Raw genomic sequence first — 25,835 nt, 5'->3', positions numbered from 1 at the left:
TTGAAAAGTCAAAAGAAATCGTCAAAACATGAAATCGTCCAACGTTTTACCAAACCTAAAAAATAATAAATTTGAAAATTGCAGACCATACTAAACCTATAAAAAAATATCTCAAAAATCATACGTAAATAGTCGTAAAATCTTTAACATAATCATAAACGTAAATGCAGAAAATAGAAGCGCTGGTCCTCGGGTCATGTGCATCTCCAGCCCAGTAGATCAGGCATCCAAGCCTCCCTCAACATTATTATCATACTCACATGCATCAATCACATTTTGGGAATCTAAAGACTCAACACGTCATATTTTTTATACAAAATAATACGTATAAAACCACAAGCAACATTGAAAATACTTTTACCTAAAAATAACATTTTCATGACATGCATAAAATTCAAAACATGAACATTTTCATATCATTCTCAACATATTCATATACATATTATCATCAACATATACGTATTATTTTTTCCTTTTCGTTGAATTCAGATCGTTAATCGTGACTTTCGTATTTATCTACATCTACGTGTTGGGCGATGGATCCATCTACATGTAACCAGAGTACTGGGCGGCAGGGACATCAGCAACACTCTCACCGGTCAACCGAGCCCTAGTCTTACGTATTAACATATCATCGTATACATATTCATACCCACGGAAACACGATCATCGGGATCCCACTAGGACCATAACCCTCACGATATTCCCAACATATCATCGTATTAGTCACAATTACTTCACTTCCTTCAACGTTTCATATTCTCGTCACTTTATAAAATTTAAACATGCATATAATGTTTTTCTTTTAAACCAAGATTGCAACATGTCTTCTAAAAGTCCACGTTAACTCAGGAAAGCCATAAACATTTTAAAAATATCATTTTAACGTATATATATCCATGAACATTTAAAATAATCATATTAACATTTAAAACAGCAATCAGAGCTCAGCCATGAAGTTTACAAATTTTCGGGTGTAAAATCACCGTTTTACCCCTAGACGTAAAATTTAACGTTTTTGACTTTTTCTTAATTTCATTGACTCTAACATTTCCAAAATAATCATTTAAGCCTAAATTAAATTCCCATAATTTTATTTAGCTTAAGTACTAGGATTTTTAATAAATTTGTAATTAATCGTTTTAAAGTCGTTTTAATCTCGAAAAATTCTAAACTCTAATATAAAATTCCTATTATATTTTTTTAACCCTCGTGAACCATGACTTGACCCCCGTGAGCCGTGTTTTGATTAATTTGTTCATTAAAAACCCTAGGACCATTCGAACGTAGCCATCTTCGAACCTAGATGATTTTTCATCGAGCCAAGCTCGAGCCGGCCTGAGCCAACGCCGAGAAAACCCTAGTCTAGGCCCTACTGAACCCTTATCACCCTTAGGAACCAGCTTAAACCTCAAAACCACAGCCCCCCAACAAAGCACACAGCCTTGCCGAGGGTCCCAGGTTGGCAAGGACTCCTCGATCATGCGCTTAGGACTAAGCCATCGACCCAGACCCTGAACCAACCCCTTGTGCACCCTCTTAGGACCCTAGAGAGTCGACCTAGCCCAGCCCACAACCCCCTAGCCGAGCCACCCAGCCCCTGCAAGTTTGTGTACCCTGTGCGATTCTTGATGGCTCTCGGGTGGAGTCCTAGCTGTTAGAGTAGGTGCCCGTCGAGCCAAGTGTTGGCCTAGGGTTCATGTTTAAACTCTATGTATAAATAATCTTTATTTTAATAATATTTGAACAACCCTTCATAAAGGACTTTCCAAGTGGTTCTCACTTATCGAGTGGAAACGTCCTAGTTTATGGTTGTACACCATTAGTCCTTATGACCCGGGACAACATTGAGACTCTATATGCTAGCATTGCACGTTGACTTGTTTATCGACTCTCATGGGGTCATCAGGTGGCATGGTTGTGTGTTTTGTCGAAACATATAGGAGTCTATGCATTGTAGTCGGGGATTCACCGCTTACCTTCGGGTATGGATATCCTATGTGATCGCATGTTTATGTAGTTTGAAATCTCTGATCAGAGTATGGTGGTAATTATGAAAGGGGTTTCATAGATTACACCATTGATGCAACTACTACATGACACATAGTATCGATTCTTTGACAGGTCTCGATATACCAATAGTTGTCGAATCGGTCGGGATATATGTGATGAAGGGACCGTACTGTACGCTAACCATAATTGAATGGTTCTTGCAGGCACTATCATTTGATACCTAGGGAATCATGTAAGCGATGCTGCTAGGCGTTTAACATGATTGTTGGGTACTATCAGACTTGAGTTCTGACGTTCTTATTATCAAGGTATTGATAAGTAAGAATGAAGCAATTGAGGTATGCTCATATAAGGACATGTTTAGTCCCGAATCACATGGATATGTGAACCCACGGCTAGTTGTATCAAGGAACCATTGAGGGCCACACAAGTGCTAACTTTCTAGATCCCGTTGAGAAGTTGAAATAGTTCAATGTGTTGAACGGCTTATAAAGGAGTTTATAAGCGTAAATAAAAATGGAAGTATGCATTTGAAAATTTTGATTTTAATAAACATTATTATGGACTAAATTAAATTAATTCAAGTGTTGAAATAATTAAACACTAGTGGACCTAGTAGAGTCCAAATAATTAAATTAATTCAAGTGTTGAATTAATTAAACAACAATGAGCCTTGTAGAGCCCAATTAGAAATAATTATTAAACTAGTGGACTTGAGTAAAATCAAGTAAAAGTTAAATGGTCTTAAATGTGTTTGAGAATTTAAATAAAAGTCCATGGGCCTTGTAATTGTTACAAGCCCAAGTAAAATGCATGCTTGGAAGGTGAAGGTTGGAGACAACTTTTGAGTTAATGGCATTATATGCACATGCAACTTTTTGCTTTAACTTTTTCCACAACCAAGAAAAGTCTTCCTCCCTTCTATCCCACAACCCCTTGGCCGAAATTTACACAAAAAAATCTCCAAAATTTCTTCTTCAATTTTTGAGGAAAGAAAACACTTTTCAAAGAAAATCCTCTAATTTTTCTAATGCAAAATTAGAGGGGAACTAGCTTGTTGGTGGTGGACCTTATTTCTCAATAGATTGATAGGTAATTTTGTAAAACACCCTATGAATGTCATATGTGTTTTTATGTATTTTCTACACACTATAGTGGTTGAGGTGCTCGGTTTTGCTATGAAAAATAATTTTTGAAACTTCCGTTCCGCATTTGGCAACCTTAAAACGAGCCCTTTCACTAGCTTGCTAGGACTCCTCCCTAGCCGTGATGTACGAGTCCTAACATGGCTAGGACTTTTACCTCGACTCAACCACGGCCCTAGCTATCCCTGTCCCCAAGCCAATACCAAGCCGAGCCCCCATGATCATAACCGAGCCCCAATGATATAATATTACAGAAAGTGGTTCCAACTTTTGTGTTCAGTTTTTTGCATCTTTTTTGTTGCTTTCTTATGACTCTAAAAATTGTGTAAATCATCCTTGATCATATCCTAATCTTGGCAGCCCCTTAAACTCATACAAACATGAATTTGGAAATAAAAAACATAAGTTTAGAACTTATATGCATGAAGTTACGAAAACTCAACTTGTGTGCCATGTTTTTCCTTCAAAATAAGTTTAGATGATTAATATGGTGTGATAGATGTTGAAGGAAAGAAATACACGTGCCTTTGCGTATTTAACGTACGAATTCTCGTTGACGATTGCGAAGAACGGCGACGACAAGCTTGGCTTGATTTCCTGGAAGGCTTTTCGAACATTTCTCTCAATTCTCACTTGTGTGTTCCGTGTAAAACTGATTGAAAGAGTTTGTAATCTGATTGTGTGTGTTTGGCCGTGAGGTACGAGGGTTTGGGGTGGGGATTAGCACATTAAATACTTAATTAAGTTACTAATAAGGCTTAATCCCACTAAGTAGGTAATTTAGGCCCATTAGTGCTTAATTAAGACATTAAAAATAATTTTGTTTAAATAAGTGTGTGAATTCCTTAGCTGGGTTGCCAATACGTTTGTATTTTTTTTGAAAAACCAACACCGATAAACTTTACGTCCCGACGTATAAAATCACCTAAAACCCCTTATTTCCAAAAATATGAAAAAACATCAACCATATTTTAAAAAATTAAAAATATTTATTTAATAAAAAAATTTTACATTTTTAGCCCTCGATCTCCGTTCTTCGATCGCAACTTGAATGACCCTTAAAAATACATTTTTAATGCATGTAAGTAGAAAACTACTAAAACATCATATAAACATGTCACATAAATAATTTAGCAATAATATTCAATTAATTAATCATTTTTCATATTTTCTAGATTTGCATGCAGTTTGTTGGAATTTTTCAAGTTCGCAATCTTGATTTTGATGATAACAAAACTTGTTAATTGTGTTACTAATAATCTACCTTAGTGTGCAACATCTAGGATCACTCACGAGCTGTTTACATCGCAAACGGAAGACCTAAATGATCGCACAAACTAAATTAGTCTAACTGTTACATCAATTGAGCAGTCCAGCTGATTGTCCAGTTGATAGGTGGTTCAGCAGAGATCCTCAAAAGCCTTGCCAGCCAAAGGATTGTTCAACTGATGAAGAAACCCAGCTGATCAGTTCAACTGAACAAGTGTGAAATCAGTTCAACTGACGAGTCAACTGATTTCACCAGCTAAACTGAAGATCAGTTCAACTGACCAGTTCGAAGCATCAGTCTCAATCTTTCAGTTATGGATGAAGACAAACTCTTGCAGTGGAGTCTAGCTGTACGTGAAGGTACAAAGCCATCGTCCAATCCAAGGACAATAATGGACGTTGCATCAGATCATTAAAGACAAAACTTTTAAGAAGAGCAGTCGAAAAATCGAGACATAAAGTCCAAGAAACAAATTCAAAATGCAATGGATACAATAAATGAGTTTCACTGTACGTTCAGTCTTCCCGCCTATGTAAAGAGAAGATCAGTGAAGACTCAAACAATACAGAAATATAGACCACCAGAAGAAGCTAAAGAAACAGAACAAGATTTTATACCCAAACTTCTTCAAGAGAGAAAAGAAAGGGCACCCACATTGCACATCTGCTTTCAGAAGCATTCAGCCCAGAGGGACACTTTAACGTGTTACCTGCTTAGTTTAGAAGTCATTTTCCCTCAGTGTGTGAGAACATCCTTGTTCTTTTCTTACACACAAATTCTCTCAACCACCCAAATACAGTCTTGCAAAAAGACGTTAAACTTGTGTTTATAGTTTTTGACACATAGATGTTAAGGAAGTGTTGGCTGGAAGGTGCGGCCTTAAGTCGTAGCTAGAAGTTCAATTTATGAAGTAGTGTAAATCCTAGCTGAGTAGATTTGTACAAAGAGTTGTATAAATCAAAGTCTTCTAGTGGATCCTACCCGAGGCGGTTGAAGGGGTGACGTAGGAGCAATTGAAGTCTCCGAACATCCATAAACATATCTTGTGTATTTAACTGATTAACTATTGTTTTCAAACTGTTTGGATCAGTTAGATTATCTGTCAGTTCAGTTGTCACCATAACTGAACTGATGAATGCGAAAACTAATCTACCTTTTTGGTTATTCAGTTTACACAAGTTAAATTTTTTTTTAATATAACAGTTTTCTTCACGAAAGATTATTTCGAGTTTCTTCCGCTTGGTTTTTAACCAAATTTGATTTAATTCATCGCTGTTAATATTCTTAGAACACGAGCTATTGCAGCACATTGGAGAATATTTTGTTTGAAGCATCCGAAAGATGCTCAGCAACCGATTTGAAGAAGAACATTTGAAGAAGAACATCATCAAAAAGGAGGAGATTGTTGGAACTTTTCAAGTTCACAATCTTGATTTTGATAATAACAAAACTTGTTAATTGTGTTAATAATAATCTACCTTAGTGTGCAGCATTTAGGATCACTCACGAGCTGTTTACATCGCAAACGGAAGACCTAAATGATCGCACAAACTAAATTAGTCTAACTGTTACATCAATTGAGCAGTCCAGCTGATTGTCCAGTTGATAGGTGGTTCAACAGAGATCCTCAAAAGCCTTGCCAGCCAAAGGATTGTTCAACTGATGAAGAAACCCAGCTGATCAGTTCAACTGAACAAGTGTGAAATCAGTTCAACTGACGAGTCAACTGATTTCACCAGCTAAACTGAAGATCAGTTCAACTAACCAGTTCGAAGCATCAGTCTCAATCTTTCAGTTATGGATGAAGACAAACTCTTGCAGTGGAGTCCAGCTGTACGTGAAGGTACAAATCCATCGTCCAATCCAAGGACAATAATGGACGTTGCATCAGATCATTAAAGACAAAACTTTTAAGAAGAGCAGTCGAAAAATCGAGACATAAAGTCCAAGAAACAAATTCAAAATGCAATGGATACAATAAATGAGTTTCACTATACGTTCAGTCTTCCCGCCTATGTAAAGAGAAGATCAGTGAAGACTCAAACAATACAGAAATATAGACCACCAGAAGAAGCTAAAGAAACAGAACAAGATTTTATACCCAAACTTCTTCAAGAGAGAAAAGAAAGGGCACCCACATTGCACATCTGCTTTCAGAAGCATTCAGCCCAGAGGGACACTTTAACGTGTTATCTTCTTAGTTTAGAAGCCATTTTCCCTCAGTCTGTGAGAGCATTCTTGTTCAGTTCTTACACACAAATTCTCTCGACCACTTAAATATAGTCTTGCACAAAGATGTTAAACTAGTGTATGTAGTCTTTGACACATAGACGTTAAAGAACTGCTGCCTTCAGTCGTAGCTAGGAGTTCAGTTTAGGCAGTAGTGTAAGTCCTAGCTGAGTGGTTTTGTACAAAGATTTGTATAAATCAAAGTCTTCTAGTGGATCCTACCCGAGGCGGTAGAAGGGGTGACGTAGGAGCAGTTGAAATATCAGAACATCTATAAATATAACTTGTGTATTTAACTGATTAACTATTGTTGTCAAACTGTTTGGATCAGTTAGATTATTCGTCTTTTTAGTTGTCACCATAACTGAACTGATTAATGAAATAACTAATCTACCCTTTTTGGTTATTCAGTTTACACAAGTTCAAACCTTTTCTAATATAACAGTTTTCTTCACGAAGGATTATTTCGAGTTTCTTCCGCTTGGTTTTTAACCAAACTCGATTTAATTAATCGGTTTTAATATTCTTAGAACACGAGCTATTGCAGCTCATTGGAGAATATTTTGTTTGAAGCATCCGAAAGATGCTCAGCAACCGATCCTTCACAGTTGAATTACGTCGTCTTAATTTTGGACCTTACAATTCCTCCCCCTTAAATGAAATTTTGTCCTCGAAATTAGAACTTACCGAATAGCTCTGGATAGAGACTCTTCAAGTCCCTCTCGGTTTCCCAAGTAGCTTCTTTTTCCGAGTGATTCAGCCACTTGACCTTGGCCATTGGAATGACTTTGTTTCGCAGTCTTCTGTTGGAGTAGGTGCCCGTCGAGCCAAGTGTTGGCCGAGGGTTCATGTTGAAACTCTATGTATAAACAATCTTTATTTTAATAATATTTGAAATTATTGTTTTTGCACATCTTTATCTGTATACCCATGCTACTTGCATAGATAAAGTACATGAATATATAAATAGTAGAAAGAATATGAGATGCTCATATGATGAGTGTCATGAAACTCATTGTAACGTACCGAACTTTACACTACTTGAAATTTGCTAAAAAATAAAAATTTTCTTAAATATAAAATAAATTTTCTTAAATATAAAATAAATTTTCGAATTTGTATTAAAATACCTCGTTCGTCTAAAAACATTTTCCATAAAAGATCACCATAGAAATTTTTCTAACAAAAATACTTATCTTAGAACATCGTAAACAAACATGAAATCAGAGTATTTGAAACTTTCATAAATTTTTAAAAACATGGTGGTCCTCGGGTTTAGCCTCCCGCTCAGTCCAAGCCAGCTCACTGGTCCTCACCCCTCGTCTTCTCAAATGCATCCTCACCTGCATCGATTAAGTCTAGTGAGTCTAAAGACTCAACACGTATAAACTGGAAGTAGCAAGTAATACGTAATAAAATCGCATGCAACTTTAAAATATAACGTACATACTGGAACTTGAACTTGCATACCCAAATCTTGAACATACGTTCATACATACGCAGACGTGCCATAACATGAAACTTTTCTTAAACATGCTTGCATACTTGAACATACATAAACTTCATCATTTTGTGTAGAGGCATGTTTCAAAGCAAGTGAACCATACATAAATACGCCTGATCAGACTAAACCACAGTACTGGGCTGACAGGGAAAATCCACTGCCACATACATGACATCCCCATTCATGCTTTAACGGGTGGATTGGTCCCTGATCATGCTTTATCGCCTTCCAATTCTAATCTAAACCCGTTCATGCTTTAACGTGGTGGAGAGGTCCTTGGCCACGTTCACCGACTTCCAAACCCATTCATAAATTGGTCACATAACATTTAACATACCTCAAAAATAGAATATTTTCTCATTTGCACGTCGAACATACTTACTTACTTGACGTTGAGGGATTCGTGGATCTCGCTTGGGGTCACTGCTGCACATACTAACACATTCTCAAGTGCTTAGCTTTCATAGCTTAGAGGTAGGTACTCGTGCTCACCAGCAAAGTACGAAAATAGCTTAAGAGATTCTAGATCGCTCGGGACTTGACCTCGTTAAATCATCGTACTAACCCATGACATCGAACCCCGAACAATCTATAAAATGGTGTGTGAACATTTCCCAAAATAAAAGACATGAACTCACTATTGAACTTGAAAAGAAAAAAGAAACCAAACACTCTAACAGATGGGGCCGCGCTCGGGCGGTAACAAATTACCGCTCGAGCGCCAGGTCTTCTGAAATGAACACTCGGACGAAACGAGTGGCGATCGGGCAGTAAAAAGTTACCGTTCGTGAAACGTCTCCTTATTCGTATTATTAGAAAGTACTAGAAATTTTTTTTTAAACCTCACTTAGCATCGGCCGAACCATAAATAATTTTTGACATCATTTTAAAAATAAACGTTCAATTTCCATTTAAAAATCCAAAGGAAAATATTTTAAAGCATAAAATCGCCAAACATTTTACCAACCTAAAAACATTATTTGAGAAGTATAGCCCATACTATAACCTCTCAAAAACCACTCAAAACATGAATAAAAAATCGTAAAATACTTTTAACATAACTTAAAATCATAAATCCATAACTAGTGCGAAAAACTAGCGTCGGTCCTCGGGTTATGTGCACCTTCAGTCCAGCAAAGTCAACAATCAAGACCTCCATATAAATTATTATCATAATCACCTGCATCAATCACACCTAGTGAGTCTAAAGACTCAACACGTCATATCTTGATAACGAGTAATACGTAATACAGTCAACATATAACAGTGAAAATACTGGTACTTAAAATATCGTTTTTATGAAGATGCATAAACATAAACATAACATTTTCGTAAACATTTTCATGATGCATAAAACTTTTAAATAAAAATATTTTCATAATCTTATGCATAAACATAAACATATTCATATTCATATTATCATCAACATATACGTATTCTTTTTTTTTCCTTTCGTTGAATTCAGATCGTTAATTGTGACTTTCGTGTTCATCTACGTCTACGTCTACGTCTACGTGTTGGGCGATGAATCCATCTACATGTAACCACAGTATTGGGCGGTGGGGACACCAGCAACACTCTCACCGGTCAACTGGGCCTTGGCCTTATGTATTAACATATCATCGTATACATCTACATATCCGTATCCAAGGAAACACGATCGTCGGGCTCCCACTGGGACCATAACCCTCACGAAATTTCCAACATATCATCGTATTAGTCACAATTACTTCACTTTCTTCAAAGTTTCATATTCTCATCACTTCATAAAATTTAAACATGCATATAACGTTTTTCTTTTAAACCAAGCATGCAATATGTCTTTTAAATGTCCATAATTAAACCATAAAATCCATAAACGTTTTTAAAAATAACATTTTAATATATAAAAAATCAATCAACATCCATAACCATTGAAAATAATCATATTAGCACATAAAACAGTATTCAGGGCAATTTCATGACGTTTACTAATTTCTAGGTGTAAAATGACCGTTTTACCCCTGGACGTATAATTTCCCGTTTTTGAATTTTTCTTAAGTTCTTTGACTCTAACATGTCCCAAATAATTACTTAAGCCTACATGAATTTTCTCATATTTTTATTTAGCTTAAATCGAGGGTTTTTAAATTAATCTTTAAATATAACATATTAATGCGTTTTAATCCCGAATTAAACCAAACCTTAATATAAAATTCCCAAATTCAAAACTTAGATTTTTCATAATTTTATAAAGCTTAAAACTAGGCTTTTCAATTAACTCGTTAATTAGCGTTTCGTGCGGCGATTAAATCCTGAATAAATCCAAAACTCATTATTTTGATCCCAAATTTTTACCATAACCTTTTTATGATTTATTCTACCCTTCCAAGTCATGAGCCACAACCGTGGACCCATGAATTTAATTTTTAGTTCTTAAATCTCGTTTTTGACCCTTAACCGAACACACCGAGCCATCTCCTAATTTACTCGAGCCACGCCTGACCCACCTTGAGCCAAAACCTATCCAACCCACCTAGGGACCCTACTGACCAAGCCCAGCCCGTAAAACCAGCCCTGGCCCGCTCAAAAAGCTCCAGGAACTCGACAAATATTTCTGCACGTTTGAGTGTGTGTGCTTCCTTGCATGTTTAGGACTCCTAACCCAACTAGGACCCTCCCAGCCGAGCCACCACCGAGCCCACCTAACCCTAACCTTCCCTGGACCATGCCCAGACCATACCCAGACCGACCCAAGCCCCTAGACCAGCGCACAAGCCACCTGAAGAAGGCACACCTGTACGTGACTCTATGATGCAATCCCCCCCCCCCCCCCCCCCCCACGTTTTCTGTTGCTAGCCACCCAACCACCGAGCCGCCCCTTGAACCAGCCCCCCCCAAGCACTCTACTAGGACCCTAAGGACCTAACCTAGCCCAGCCCAAGCCCCCTGGCCGAGCCCCTTCCCCTTGCACCAGCTTCTGAAACCTGCGCGTGACTTGTTCTCTCTCGGGTGGAGTCCTAGCTTGCTAGGACTCCTCCCCAACCTCTTTTCTCGAGTCCTAGCATGGCTAGGACTCTTACCTTGACTCATCCACGCCCCTAGCTAGTCCCTAGTCCTAGCTGAAGCCAAGGCCAGCCACCCTAGCCCTTAAACCGTGCCCCTCAAAAACCATGACAGTAAGGTGGTTCTAGCTTGTGTTCTATTTCGTTTGCAGCATTTTGTGTGTGTCTAGAACCCTTTAAAATGTGTAAAAACATCCCCTAACAATTCCTAATCATGACAGCCCCTTTGACAACATAACAAACATGTTTTTGGATGAAAAATCAAGAGTTTAGAACACATATATGCATAGTTACGAAAATATCAAATTGTGTGCCTTGTTTTCTTTCAAAACATGTTCCAATAAATATTATGATGTGATTGATGTTTGAAGGAAAGAAATATGGCGTGCCTTTGCGTATTAAACGCACGAAATAATGTTGACAAATCGAAGAACGACGGCGAGGAGACGACGGCTAGAAAACCTTAGCAAAAATTGAAGCTTTTCCCCCATGGATATTTGGTGTGTGCCGTGTATTTGAATTTGAGGGGAGAGTTTTGATTGAATTGGGGAGGTGGGGCATGTGATGTAAAGGGTTTGGGGTAGGTTAATTGCATAATATATAGTTAATTAATCCTTAATTAAGCTTAAGCCCATTAAACATACAAATTAGGCCCATTAGTGCTTAATTAGAATTAATTAAAATAATAAAAATAATTTTGCTTAAATAAGTTTGTGAATTTATTAGCCGGATTGTCAAAACGTTTGTATTTTTTTGTGATAAACCAACAACGATAAAATTTACATCCCGGCGTATAAAATCACCTCAAAATCCCATATTTTCAAAAATAAGAAAAATCATCACCCTTATTTTAAATAATCAAAAACAATTATTTAATAAAAACATTTTCTATTTTTTTCAGCCTTCGGTCTCCGTTCCTCGATCGCAACTCGAATAACCTTTAAAATACATTTTAATGCAGCCATGTAGAAAAATATATTTTAAACATGTCAATATGCACAACATAATTAATTAATGCAATCAAAACAATTAATTAAAATACAAAAAAATTTAATAATTGCATGAATGTAGTTTGCGTGGATCTTTAAATTTTCGGGGCATTACAGTTCGGGCGCCGAGCAAACTAGACCCCGCGACTTAGAAACTTATACTCTCCAATTTCGATTACACAGACAGTGAACAATGCCTCGAGACTCATCCTAGGATGCTATGGCACTGACTCGACTCAACAAAACGTCCCAAACGACAACGCACACCAAACAAGCAACAAATTCGTAAACTCAAATTTTGACTCCAATTGATTCCCACGATTTCTAATGCAACCAACGACTATCGACACGAAACGAAGCATCAAAACTCTTCCCGAACTCCTATTCCATATACCTAAACACAGCAGCGATCACTCGACGGTTCCCAAAGAAGCCTGCATCAAATAAACTTCAAGAACACATCAATAGCATAATTTTTCTGAAAACGCAATTTGAGCAGTCCCACGAAAAACACCATAACTGTAGAACCCGTAACTTAGACTACGTATAATCCATGCATAATTCTAGTATTTAAATTAAAATGATTTTATTGCATGAGTATTTAAATTTAATTATTCTCCGTAGCAGTTTAAATTTTTAGCATTTCAGTTAATTCAGTGAGGCCGGACTGGAGTTGGAGTTTTGAGATAAAATTTAAGATTCAGAAAACATTTCCAGAATTTATTTTAGCTAGCAAGCAAGTTAATTTAAGTTAAAAGGAGGTTTAAGGAATTATTTAAGCAACTTGAGGTGAGTAGGAAATAAGTTTATTTAAGTTCCATAATTAAGGGGTTAATGCACTAAATTATTTAAAGGATAGGTAAGGCTTTAAAGGTTTAAAAATTTACTAAATAAACAACATTTTTCCCTTCATTTTATTGCTAATTTTCGGCCCTTAGATGATTAAGCAATATTTCTATGCCAACTCACCCTTTGACCCATTCCTTGTCACTCCTTAACATGATAATCTTATCAACCTTAATTAATTAATTAATAACCAACATCCTAGCCTTGTATACATGTAGGAATCGGCCATCTTCACCCAACAAACACCCCAACAAATCATATTTGATATCAAACCAAAATTCAAATTTCAAATAGGAGACTTGGTCTTGCATGTTTCCCCTTATATTGCAACCTTTCCCTCACTCCCCTAACCACCATTACTCCCCCCTCTCCACCGAAATCTGAGAGCCATTTCAGAGTAGGAAATCGTGAGTTTCATAGCTAGAAACAAGAGGGAAAAATTGAGTAGAAGCAAGGTAGCAAAAGTGTTCCATCTCCTCTGCGCCGAGTCGTCTTATTCATTCGTTTTTCTTTCAAAACGAACCAGGCATGCATATGTTCTTCCTTGAATCTTCAATCAAGTCCTATTATCATTATTTTTACATTAATGATCATCATTTCCATGCAAAAACCGAATCATACCAAGGAAATTTCAGAAAATAAAAGATACACATTTCGGCCTTCATGATGCTCTTCACGGGTTCACTTGTTTTGATGGCTTCAGGTATTGGTTCGATTCCAGGCTCCCCAAGGCTGCTCCTAGGCATGTACTAGGACATGTTAGGGACATATTTGTCCATTGTTTCGAGTCCCATGCTAGCCGAAATCAAGGAATGACAGCAACACCCCATTTTGGCCACTTGAGTTTTCGAAAGTTTCTGTTTTGCTGTCAACAAGGGAATGGATCTGATCTTGGCTGCCATGAGGCCTATATCCATGGTTAGAACATCATACTAGCATGTCTAAGACGTGAATAAGTCGCCCTTTTGGAGGCTTGGTCCATGGTGAATCGGTTTTTAATTAAAAACGCGAGAACAGCCCCATCACCCCTTCCGCTTCTCATTTTGACAGCATGTGTTGTTTCGATTTTGTGGAATGGTGTGAATCTTGGTTGGCCTATGGCCCTTAACCATGGTTCATACCATACCCCTAGATGTCTAGATTGTGCCATGGTCAATCAAATGGCCATTGGAACGACACGAGACAGCAAACGAAGCACAACACCACACACGCATGCAAGGGTGTTCTCGGTTGGAACTTTCGGGTTACTTCTGGAATGGTGCGAATGGTGGCTGGTCTAAGGCCCTTAGCCATGGTTCGAATCATTCCTTGGGATGTTGGTAAGAGCCTCTGGTCGGTGGTTCAAGCCCCAATGGCCGGTAGTCTCAAAAACGACATAAGGAAATGCAAGCATGCTGCTGTATTTTGTGGACTGCAAGTGATGCGTTGGTTTAGTGGCTCGTTCAAGTTCTCGGTTGGCTTTTAGCCTATGTACTTGGACTGTACAGTGCCTCATCAAGTTAGGAAAGTCTTGTTTTTGACTGTTTGTGATTCGGATCATTTTTGAGGTCGTACGAGAATTTACGGTGCGATGTGCCAAATTGACTCTCGAAAGAGCGTTTCATGTTTTGGCCTCCATTCATCTAGATTTCGGCCCTCACTATTTTAGGAGCATTATTTCATCATTTTAGGCGTATTTTAATCATGACTACTTGATGGTTCGATGTTGGTTCGGGTTGGCACGGAGTCATGATTAAATACGAAGTCGTTAGGCGCAATTGTCTCAGTTTTCGGATTTAATTGCATAGTTGGTCAAGTAAAAGCTATTGCATATTTTTCATGGCATATTTAGGTTGCAGCGAGCCTGGGAGCGATCCAATCCAATCAGTAAAATTATTACAGGATATTTAATTATGTTAATTAATTATATTACGTGCAAAAATATTCATTTTGAGATTTATGCGATATTGCTAGTGGTCACTTTACTATCAGTACTTCACCCGATCGCCAGTTACCGGTTCCGGTCGCCAGTTACCGGTCAGTTCAGTTGTACCACCCAGTATACTGTGGCATTAGTCTGATCAGACAAACATTATTAATCCGGTCGCCAGTTACCGGTCAACTCAGTTCAGTTCAGTGCAGGGGCCACTTGCGTAGACCATAATCTCAACAGAAAATTATTACATGCTATTTCAGTACAGGGCTGCAAGGAGCAAACATTTTCACTATGATTTTCAGTTCAATTATGCATGTATTATAATTGCTCATGACAAGTTATTTTCACATTATGCCTCATGACATGATATTTTTATCCCATGCTAATCTTACTATATTATTTACTCGTTATTTACGATATATGCATGCTGAGTCTTTAGGCTCACTAGACTTGATTGTTGTAGGTACTGATGATGTCGAGGCCGAGGGCGGGGACCAGTGAGCTAGCTTGGGTCGGCAGGAGTGGCACCCGAGGACCTCATTTACAGCACTTGCCATATTTTTATGCTCAAACATTTTATCAGTTGTTGGATACTTTAACTTGTTATTTTGACGAGTAATAATTTCTTCTGCTGCTATTTTGAACATTTAAACTTGATTTATCAGTTGATTTTGTGAATGAGGCAATTTTGATTATTTTAAAAAGAAATTTTTTAATTTTTCCGCAAATTTTCAAACTTGAATTTTCGGGCCATTATAATAACTCACTCAATTTTTCCCAATATTTCGAATTTTATAACAAATCAAAGGTATTGAAAAGTTCTACGTTTTTCATGTTGAAAGTTTTCTCAAAATCACGACCAAAAAATCGCAGTAATTCAAAGTACAGTAGGGTTTCAGATCTAAAAATTTCTTCAAAACACATCCAATAAATTTTCTGCTCAACCTACTATATAACGTTCAGATGATTTCATACAAAACACAATAAAATTTGTACTATGACAAGATCAACGCAGGAAAAACAGAATATACGTGCCATTTGATGTTTGAAAATACTGAAACGACGATACCGACGTGGAAAGGAAGCGAGGGTTGATCCGGGACGATCGTGTAGCGATTTTCTTCGAAGAAAACTAAACGAAACCTTGCTGGAAAATCAGAAGAAGGGGACGGCTGCTGTTCTTGCTTTAGAACCCTAGATTTCTTCTTTCCAAAAATAAAAATCTGAATTGTGGTGGTGTGTGTGTTTTACGTGTGGTGTATGTGTGTAAAAGAGTGTGTGTGCGTGTGTTTAGGTGGTAATTAGGGACTATAAATTTGCTTAATTATAAATTAATCACTAATTAGATGGTAATCAAACAGTAGCCTTTCTTTAAATTTAAATAAAATTTCTTACTTTAAAATAAAGTGTTCAAGTGTGAAATCTTCAATAACTTTAAAATCATAAAATCACCTAATAATTAAATTAGGCTTTTAAAATGATAAAACTAAATAAATCTTTTAAATTGTCCCAATCTTCACTTAAAAATAAAATACCACATTTTAAAATTGCCAAAATCGTCACCGGTCTCTTTTCCTCGATCCCGCATCGAATAATCGCCTAAAACATGAAACTCGAGAAAACATTTTAACGTGCATCACATGAACATAAATAATTTAAAATAATGCAAATTTCACAAATTATGCATCACTAAACTCATTTTAAATTAAATAAATGATTTGACAATTAAATAATGCATGGGTTTTAGGTGTACTGATTTTGGGCTCTACAGTTCCTCCCCCACTTATATAAATTTCGTCCTCGAATTTAAATCTTATCAAACAGTTCTGGTTAGCGGTTCCTCATATCTGCTTCTGTCTCCCAAGTGGCCCTTCCACTGTTTGATTCAGCCACCGGACTTTGACCAATTTGGTCACCTTGTTCCGAAGTCTCCGTTCCTTTCTGTCTAAGATTTGGACAGGTCTTTCCTCATATGACAGATCTGGAGCAAGCTGCAACGGCTCATAGCTCAAAACAAGCGAACGATTAGATAGGTACTTCCTTAGCATTGAGACGTGGAACACATTGTGTACTCCGGCCAGATTCGACGGAATGGCAACTAGATAGGCTAGTGTCCCAACTCTGTCAAGAATCTCGAACGGTCCAATAAACCTCGGACTAAGTTTGCCTCTCTTCCCAAATCTCATAACATCCTTCTTGGGTGCTATATTTACAAAAACGTGGTCTCCTACGGCAAACTCTAGATCCCTTCTCCTCTTATCAGCATAGCTCTTCTGACGACTCTGGGCGGTCTTCATTCTGTCTCGAATCTTGACCACCACATCTGCAGTGTGCTGAACTATCTCTGGACCAAGTTCTACTCTCTCACCAACCTCATCCCAAGGAATTGGTGGTCTGTACTTCCTTCCATACAATGCCTCGTAGGGAGCTATACCAATAGATGCTTGGAAACTGTTGTTTTAGGTAAACTCCACTAGAGGTTGCTTCGATTCCCAAGTTCCATGAAAATAGATCATACAGGCTCACAATAGTTCCTCCAAAATCTGAATCACTCGCTCAGATTGGCCATCTGTCTGCGGGTGAAACGATGCACTGAAAAGCAACTTCGTCCCCATGGCTGCATGCAAACTCTTCCAAAAGAACGACGTAAACCTCGGGTCCCTATCGGACTCAACAGATGTAATGCCCGAGATTTTGATTATTGTAATTTGAAATGATTTGTTGATAATTGAGATGATTATAGACGGAATGGATCAGACCGGGAAAGACGAAAGAAGAATTGAAATTATGTGCGAGGAATGAGCCTCGCGCATATGTGCGACCAAGCCGGGCGCATATGAGCGGAGTAGGCAGAGAACCTCGCGCATATGCGGGACAGGATGCGCGGGTATGGCAGAGGACCTCTCCATATGCGCGGCGATGGTGCGCGCATATGCGTGAGTTGCTGTGAAGGATACGCGCCGAGACATAGAGTGCAGCACAAAGAAGAGAGCCACGTAGCTTTGCCAAGCAATTTAAATGAGAAATCCTTCATTCCTTAACATTTCCAACAGAGAACAGAGGGAGAATAGCTTCAGAATCCGTCCGTCTGATTTCCAATCCGACTTCAGTACCGTGTTTCTATCGACAAGAGCTTCAACAGGACGTAAGTTTTCTTATATTTTGATATGACTTGAAAATATGATGTTGGGGAAATCATGATGTGATTGTAATTATGTGTTCCTGAGATTTTTGTCATCGTATAATTGAAATCAGATCGAAGAACGGATACTTCATGAATTTGATATCATTTTTAGATTGAATTTGATTGAGATTATACAGATTTGATACCAGATTGAGTTTGTGATCGATTATGAGTTGATATGGGTGTCTTTTAATATTTGTATTGCTGGGTATATTGAGATTGTGCCGTTATGTCGTTGAAACAGAATTAGATTGAGTTCTGATTATATCCCATATGATTGAGATTGTATATTGATATGGTGCCTATTGGGAATGTCATTTCAGATTTGATATTGGCAGATTCGAATTCGAGACTTCGACTTCGCCAAACCGACCAAAAAAAAGGTATAAATCAATATTGATCCGGGATTGCACAACTCGAGTTAGATTTAATTTGAGTTTGCCAAAATCACATACTTAATTGTCATTGCCTCGATATGTTGCAATGTCTGAGATTGATATGCTTATTCTATCTATTTATAGTTAAGCATATGTTATGTGAAGAGTCATGGGTGGATGTGCCTAGTCTTTGGGCTGATGTGCCTAGTTTTTGGGCGGACATGCCTAGTCTTTGGCGGAGATGCCAAGTCTTTGGCAGAGGTGCCAAGACACTGGTCGTTTGGTCATATCGATGTTTCCTAGGAGCGGAGTGACTTCTATCGCGGAGATTCGATATAGAGAGGACCAAAGTCCGTAAATAAGAACGTACCGCCACCTCGATCGGGAGAGTAGGTGGGAGATTGTTACGTTCTTATTCATATCCGGATCGCTAGATTAGGAAAGAGTTGAGTAAGAGATTATGAATAAGAGTTTGATTTACAGTTTTATATCGATTCAGGTCTTTCAGATTTGATACATGTTATTGATATTTGTTTCATGCTTTTATATTTGTTTATATGATTGCTTGTATACATGATTTATACTGAGAATGTATTTCTCACCGGAGTTATCCGACTGTTGTTGTGTTTGTGTGTGTGCATGACAACAGGTGGGACAGGATAAGTGTCAAGACGAGGATGGGAGATTATATTTTAGCGTGGAGATTCGGACCCAGAAGTAGAATATGTTTCAGCACTTGATATTTAGTGGTTGAACCCTAGTTTGATTTTAATGTAATGGTACCAGACTTGTACTTTTATTTTGACGTTTATGTTAGATGGATTATCATGTGTTGCTCATTTAATTAATACATGTTCCGCATTTTAAAAAAAAAATTAGACCCGGTTTATTTAATTTATCCAATTATTCCCAAAGACGATTAAGAAATGAATTAGCGTCCGGGTCCCCATAGCAGGTGGTACCAAAGCAGTAGGTTACCTTAGCCTGAGATAGAAGATAGTGAGCGGGGTGGAATGAGTTTCTCATTGCTTATGATTGCTTGCATGTTTTACTGCTTTAATACATGTTGCATGTTTATCTGATTTGATTGGAAACATGTGTTATTGAGAATGAATCAGAACCAATTCTTGATCAGCAGTAAGATGATCAGATGAGGACTGAAACAGGTTTGTTGTATTTGGTTACTAATCCTTTTGGTAATAAGATATACCTCCTCGAACAATCCCAGAACAGGGTAATATCTTGAATAATCCAGTGGACATGTCCGTAACTCTGATGGAAGCATTGTTGAAGAGGTTTCAGTCCCTTCAACCGCCGATTCTGAAGGGTACTGAGACGTCTGTTGATTGTGAGAGTTGGCTAGATGATATAGAAATGTTGTTTGATTCACTTGATTACTCAGATTAACGTAGAGTTAAACTGATTGGGCACCAGTTACACGAGGTCGCGAAGAGATGGTGGCTTGCAACCAAGGAAGCCTTAGAACAGCGTGGTACGGTTATTACGTGGAAAATCTTCAAAACTGAATTTTATCAAAGATTTTTCCCAGTATCATACAGGAAAGACAAGGGTGCAGAGTTTGAAAATCTGAGACAGGGTCAGTTGAACATTAAAGATTATGTGGCCAAATTCTCTACCTTGCTACGTTTTGCTCCTCACATGGCTGGGAATGATGAAGCTTTAGCTGATCAGTTCATCAATGGATTGAATCCTGAGATATTTACATTGGTAAAAGTGGGACGACCCCATAATTTTGCCGATGCCTTGAACAGAGCAAAGCGAGCTGAGGCAAGTTTGATCCAATAGCGAGGACTGTCGTATGTTGCTCAACAACAGAACCAGCAACCGTCTCCCGCCCAATTCTTGAAATCCTTTACTAGATTTGATAGTGGCAGTAGTAGCCGCGGAAAGAAAGATAAGCTGAAAGCTAGAGAGAAACAGTTTAAGAAATCGGGAAGTAGTTCATCTAGTTCCAGTGGCTCAAGACAGACCGGTTCTGGCCAGGGTTATACAGGGGTTTATTGCAGAACTTGTGGAGGAAGACATCCCACAGAGCAATGCCGAGGTGTGTTTGGTAGTTGCCACATCTGCAGACAGTCAGAACACTTTGCTAAATTTTGTCCAAAGCGAGGTTCCTAGGGATTCCAGGTAGCAGAATCATCTAGATCAGTGGCACAGCCTGATAGACGATCATTTGTTGTTCACTCTTTCCAGCCACCCTCAACCCAATCACAGCCAAGACCAGGAGGAAGCCAGACAGTTAGCCAACCTCCTAGACAGTAGGCCAGAGTGTTGCATTGACCGAGGAACAGGCCCAGGACGCACCTGACGATGTAATTGCAGGTAATTGTTTCTGGTGTGGTTATTCTGCATATGTATTGATAGATACTAATGCATTCCATACGATTATCTTTGAACGAATTGCATTGATATATGCTTTGCCTTTTGAATCCTTAACTACTGTAGTACGTATCTCGTCATCTTGGGGAGAGGTTTGATTTCAGTGTATGCTGTTAAACATTGTATGCTACAGTATTACGGGCATGAGATTGAGTTAGATTGTATTGTACTTGGTTTGTCTGATTTTGATTGTATTATCGGTATTGATATGCTGACCAAGTACAGAGATACCGTTGATTGTTTTCATAAGATTGTGGGATTCAGACCTGAGATGGCTGAAGAGTGGAAATTCTACGATAATGATTCTAGATTTAGAATTCCTTTGATATCTGCTATGTCTATGACTCGATTATTACCGAAAGGAACAGAGGGATTCCTTGTGTATTCAGTTGACGTACTGAAATCGAGCTTATCATTGGCTGATTTGTAGGTGGTATGTGAATTTACTGATGTTTTCCCAGATGAGATTTTTGAACTGCCTCCAGTCAGAGAGATAGATTTCAGCATTGAATGCGTACCAGGTACAGTTCCTATCTTTAAAATACTGGACAGGATGGTACTGATTGAATTGAAAGAGTTGATAGACCAGTCTGAATATTTACTGGCCAAGGGTTACATTAGACCAAGTGTTTTTCCTTGGGGTACTTCAATTATGTTTAGGGGTTAATGAATCGTGTATTTAAAAGTACTTTGATGATTTTATGATTATTCTATCGATGACATTCTGATATATTCGAAAAGTATGACTGATTATGCCGAACATTTGAGAATTGTGTTGAGTATTTCGAGAACCGAGAAATTGCATGCCAAAAACTGTCAAAATGTGAGTTTTGTCTGAGACAGATTGTATTGTTGGGGCACATTATGTCCGAAGATTGTATAGCAGTTGATCTGAACAACGTTGAAGATGTGATCAGTTAGCCAAGATCGACATCATTGTCAGAAAATTCACAGTTTTATGAGTTAGCAAGCTATTATCGACGATTGGTGTTTTGAATTTGATTGAAAATTGCTGTTGTTCTAAATCCGTGTTTGAAACAGATAGTAGACCATGGAGACTTTATATTGTACAGGTCGAATCAGAGCTGATTTGGAAAATTAAAGCGGCTCAGAAAGTTGATCAGAACGTTCAGGACTCGATTGCGATGGTCAGAGAAGGGCATCGATCCGAGTATCAGGTTAGTGACAGTATGTTATATGTGAATAATCGTCTTGTTGTGCCAGAAGTTTCAGATTTGAAATGACAAATATTGTCAGAAGCGCATCGCAGTCGATTCAGTATTCACCCTGGTGGCAGAAAAATGTATAATGATTTGAAAAGGACAGTTTTGAGAAAAACAGATGAAAGCTGATATTGCTGAATCTGTATCCAAGTGTCTGAATTGCCAACAGGTAAAAGCGGAAATAAAGAAACCAGGAGGTCTGTTACAAAGTTTGTCCATTCCTGAATGGAAATGGAATCACATTTCGATGGACTTCGTGACGAAATTACCGCGTTCCTCCCGAGGTTGTGATGCGATTTGAGTTGTTATTGATAGATTAACCAAATCAGTATGTTTTATTCCGTACAAGATGACGTACAGACATGACCAAATAGCAGAGATTTATGTCAGAGAAGTGGTCATATGGCATGGAGTGCCGAAGTCGATTGTTTCAGACCGTGATCCTCGGTTTACTTCGCACTTTTGGCACAGTTCACAGCAGGCTCTCGGTACAAAGTTACATTTGAGTACCGCATATCATCCACAGACTGGCGGACAGTGAGAGCAGACTATCCAGACACTGGAGGTTATGCTGAGAGCTGTAGTGCTAGATTCTTGCACTAGTTGGCAAGATTCTCTACCATTTTGTGAGTTTTCGTACAACAACAGCTATCAGACGAGTATTTAGATGGCACCGTTTGAAGCGTTGTACGGAAAGAAGTGCAGATCCCCTCTGTATTGGGATGATATATCCGAGGTACCTGAGATTGGACCTGACATGATTAGAGAAATGACAGAGAAAGTGAAGCTGATTCGTCAAAAAAAAAGAATGAGAACAGCTCAGAACGAAGACTATTCCGCTTGTGAAATTTCAGTTGAGTCGTCATGAAATTGAAGAAACTACATGGGAAACTGAATCAGATATGAGACAGAGATTTTTAGAGTTGTTTCATTGATGTGAGATTCTGTTTAGCTTCTGTTATACATTCCTTTCTGATATGATGTGATTGCTTGTGATTTCGGGGACGAAATCGTATCTTGGGGGGGGGGGGGGGTGGAGAAATGTAATGCCCGAGATTTTGATTATTGTAATTGGAAATGATTTGTTGATAATTCAGATGATTATAGACGGAATGGATCAGATCGGGAAAGACGAAAGAAGAATTGAAATTATGTGCGAGGAATGAGCCTCGCGCATATGCGCGACCAAGTCGGGCGCATATGAGCGGAGTAGGCAGAGAACATCGCGCATATGCGCGACAGGATGCGCGCATATGCGTGGGTATGGCAGAGGACCTCGCGCATATGGCGGCGATGGTGCGCGTATATGCGCGAGTTGCTGTGAAGGATACGCGCCGAGACATAATGTCTCGCGCATATGCGCCAAAGAAGGTCGCGCGTATGCGCGAGACGTGAAGCACAATGAAGAGAGCCACGTAGCTTTGCCATGCAATTTAAATGAGAAATCCTTCATTCCTTAATATTTCCAGCAGATAACGGAGGGAATAGTTTCAGAAAATCCTTAAGTTTCTTTGTACTTTTGAATTGAGATTGTGTCAAATCCGTCCGTCTGATTTTCAATCCGACTTCAATACCGTGTTTCTATCGACAAGAGCTTCAATAGGACGTAAGTTTTCTTATGTTTTGATTTGACTTGAAAATCTGATGTTGGGGAAATCATGATGTGATTGTAATTATTTGTTCCTGAGATTGTTATCATCGTATAATTGAAATCAGATCGAAGAACGGATACCGTATTAATTTGTTATCATTTTCAGATTGAATTTGATTGAGATTATACAGATTTGATACCAGATTGAGTTTGTGATCGATTATGAGTTGATATGGGTGTCTGTTAATATTTGTATTGCTGGGTATATTGAGATTGTGCCGTTATGTCGTTGAAACAGAATTAGATTGAGTTCTGATTATATCCGGTATTGATTGAGATTGTGTATTGATATGGTTCCTATTTGGAATGTCATTTCAGATTTGATATTGACAAATTCGAATTCAAGACTTCGACTTCGTCAAACCTACCTAAAGAAATGTATAAATCAATGTTGATCCGGTATTCCACAACTCGAGTTAGATTTAATTTGAGTTTGCCAAAATCACATACTTAATTGTCATTGCCTCGATATGTTGCAATGTCTGAGATTCATATGCTTATTCTATTGATTTATAGTTAAGCATATGTTATGTGAAGAGTCATGGGCGGATGTGCCTAGTCTTTGGGCTGATGTGCCTAGTTTTTGGGCGGACATGCCTAGTCTTTGGCGGAGATGCCAAGTCTTTGGCAGAGGTGCCAAGACACCGGACGATTGGTCATAACGATGTTGCCTAGGAGTGAAGTGACTTCTATCGCGGAGATTCGATATAGAGAGGACCAAAGTCCATAAATAAGAACGTACTGTCACCTCGATCGGAGAGTAGGTGGGAGATTGTTACGTTCTTATTCCAATCGGGATCCCTAGATTAGGAAAGAGTCGAGTCAGAGATTATGAATCAGAGTTTAATTGACAGTTTTATATCGATTCAGGTCTTTCAGATTTGATACATGTTATTTATATTTGTTTCATGCTTTTATATCTGTTTATATGATTGCATGTATACATGATTTATACTGAGAATGTATTTCTCACCGGAGTTATCCGGCTGTTGTTGTGTTTGTGTGTGTGCATGACAACAGGTGGGACAGGATCAGGGTCAAGACGAGAATGAGAGATTATACTTTAGCGTGGAGATTCGGACCCAGAAGTAGAATAGGTTTCAGCACTTGATATTTAGTGGTTTGACCCTAGTTTGATTTTAATGTAATGGTACTACCAGACTTGTACCTTTATTTCTATTTTTATATTAGATGGATTATCATGTGTTGCTCATTTAATTAATACATGTTCCGCATTTAAAAAAAAATTTAGACCCAGTTTATTTAATTGATCCAATTATTCCCAAAGACGATTAAGAAATGAATTAGCGTCCGGGTCCCCTCAATAGAAATTGGGATTCCGTGCAATCGGACTATCTCCCTGATATAAAGCTCTGCATACTGAGTCATGGAGAAAGTCGTCTTCACTGACAAGCAGTGCGCTGACTTAGTGAGTCGATCCACTATAACCTAAATGGCATTAAATCCTCTGACTGATCTCGGAAAGCCAACTACAAAGTCCATGGTGATATTTTCCCACTTTCACTCGGGGATAGGGAGTGGCTTAAGCATTCCTTCTGGCCTCTGATGCTCTGCCTTCACCTGCTGACAAGTGAGGCATTCAGACACAAATCGGCGGTTGTCACTTTTCATAACTGGCCACCAATACAGAATCTGTAAATCCTTGAACATCTTAGTACCTCCTGGATGAATAGAATACGGAGATGCATGTGCCTCTGACAAGATACCTTCTCTGATCGAATCAACATTGGACACCAACATTCTACCTCTGTAGATTACAATACCATCTGCCACTGTGTAGAGTACAGTGCCATTGGCTTCATCCTTCAGTCAGCATTTCTGTAACTGTTCATCTGAAGGCTGACCTGCACGGATTCGATCAAGCAACGAAGATTGAACTATCAGATTAGATAGCTTAGGAGCTCTGCCGTTAGGATAAACCTCTAACCTAAATCTTTGAATCTCTGACTGAAGAGATCTCTGTACTCACAACTGTGCTACGACTGCATCTTTACGGCTCAAGGTATCTGCCACAACATTAGCTT

Source organism: Primulina tabacum, chromosome 12 (assembly GCF_025594145.1).
Source record: "Primulina tabacum isolate GXHZ01 chromosome 12, ASM2559414v2, whole genome shotgun sequence".
Taxonomy (NCBI): domain Eukaryota; kingdom Viridiplantae; phylum Streptophyta; class Magnoliopsida; order Lamiales; family Gesneriaceae; genus Primulina; species Primulina tabacum.
The sequence above is the reverse complement of the archived record's forward strand: the minus strand, read 5'-3'. Positions refer to the sequence as shown.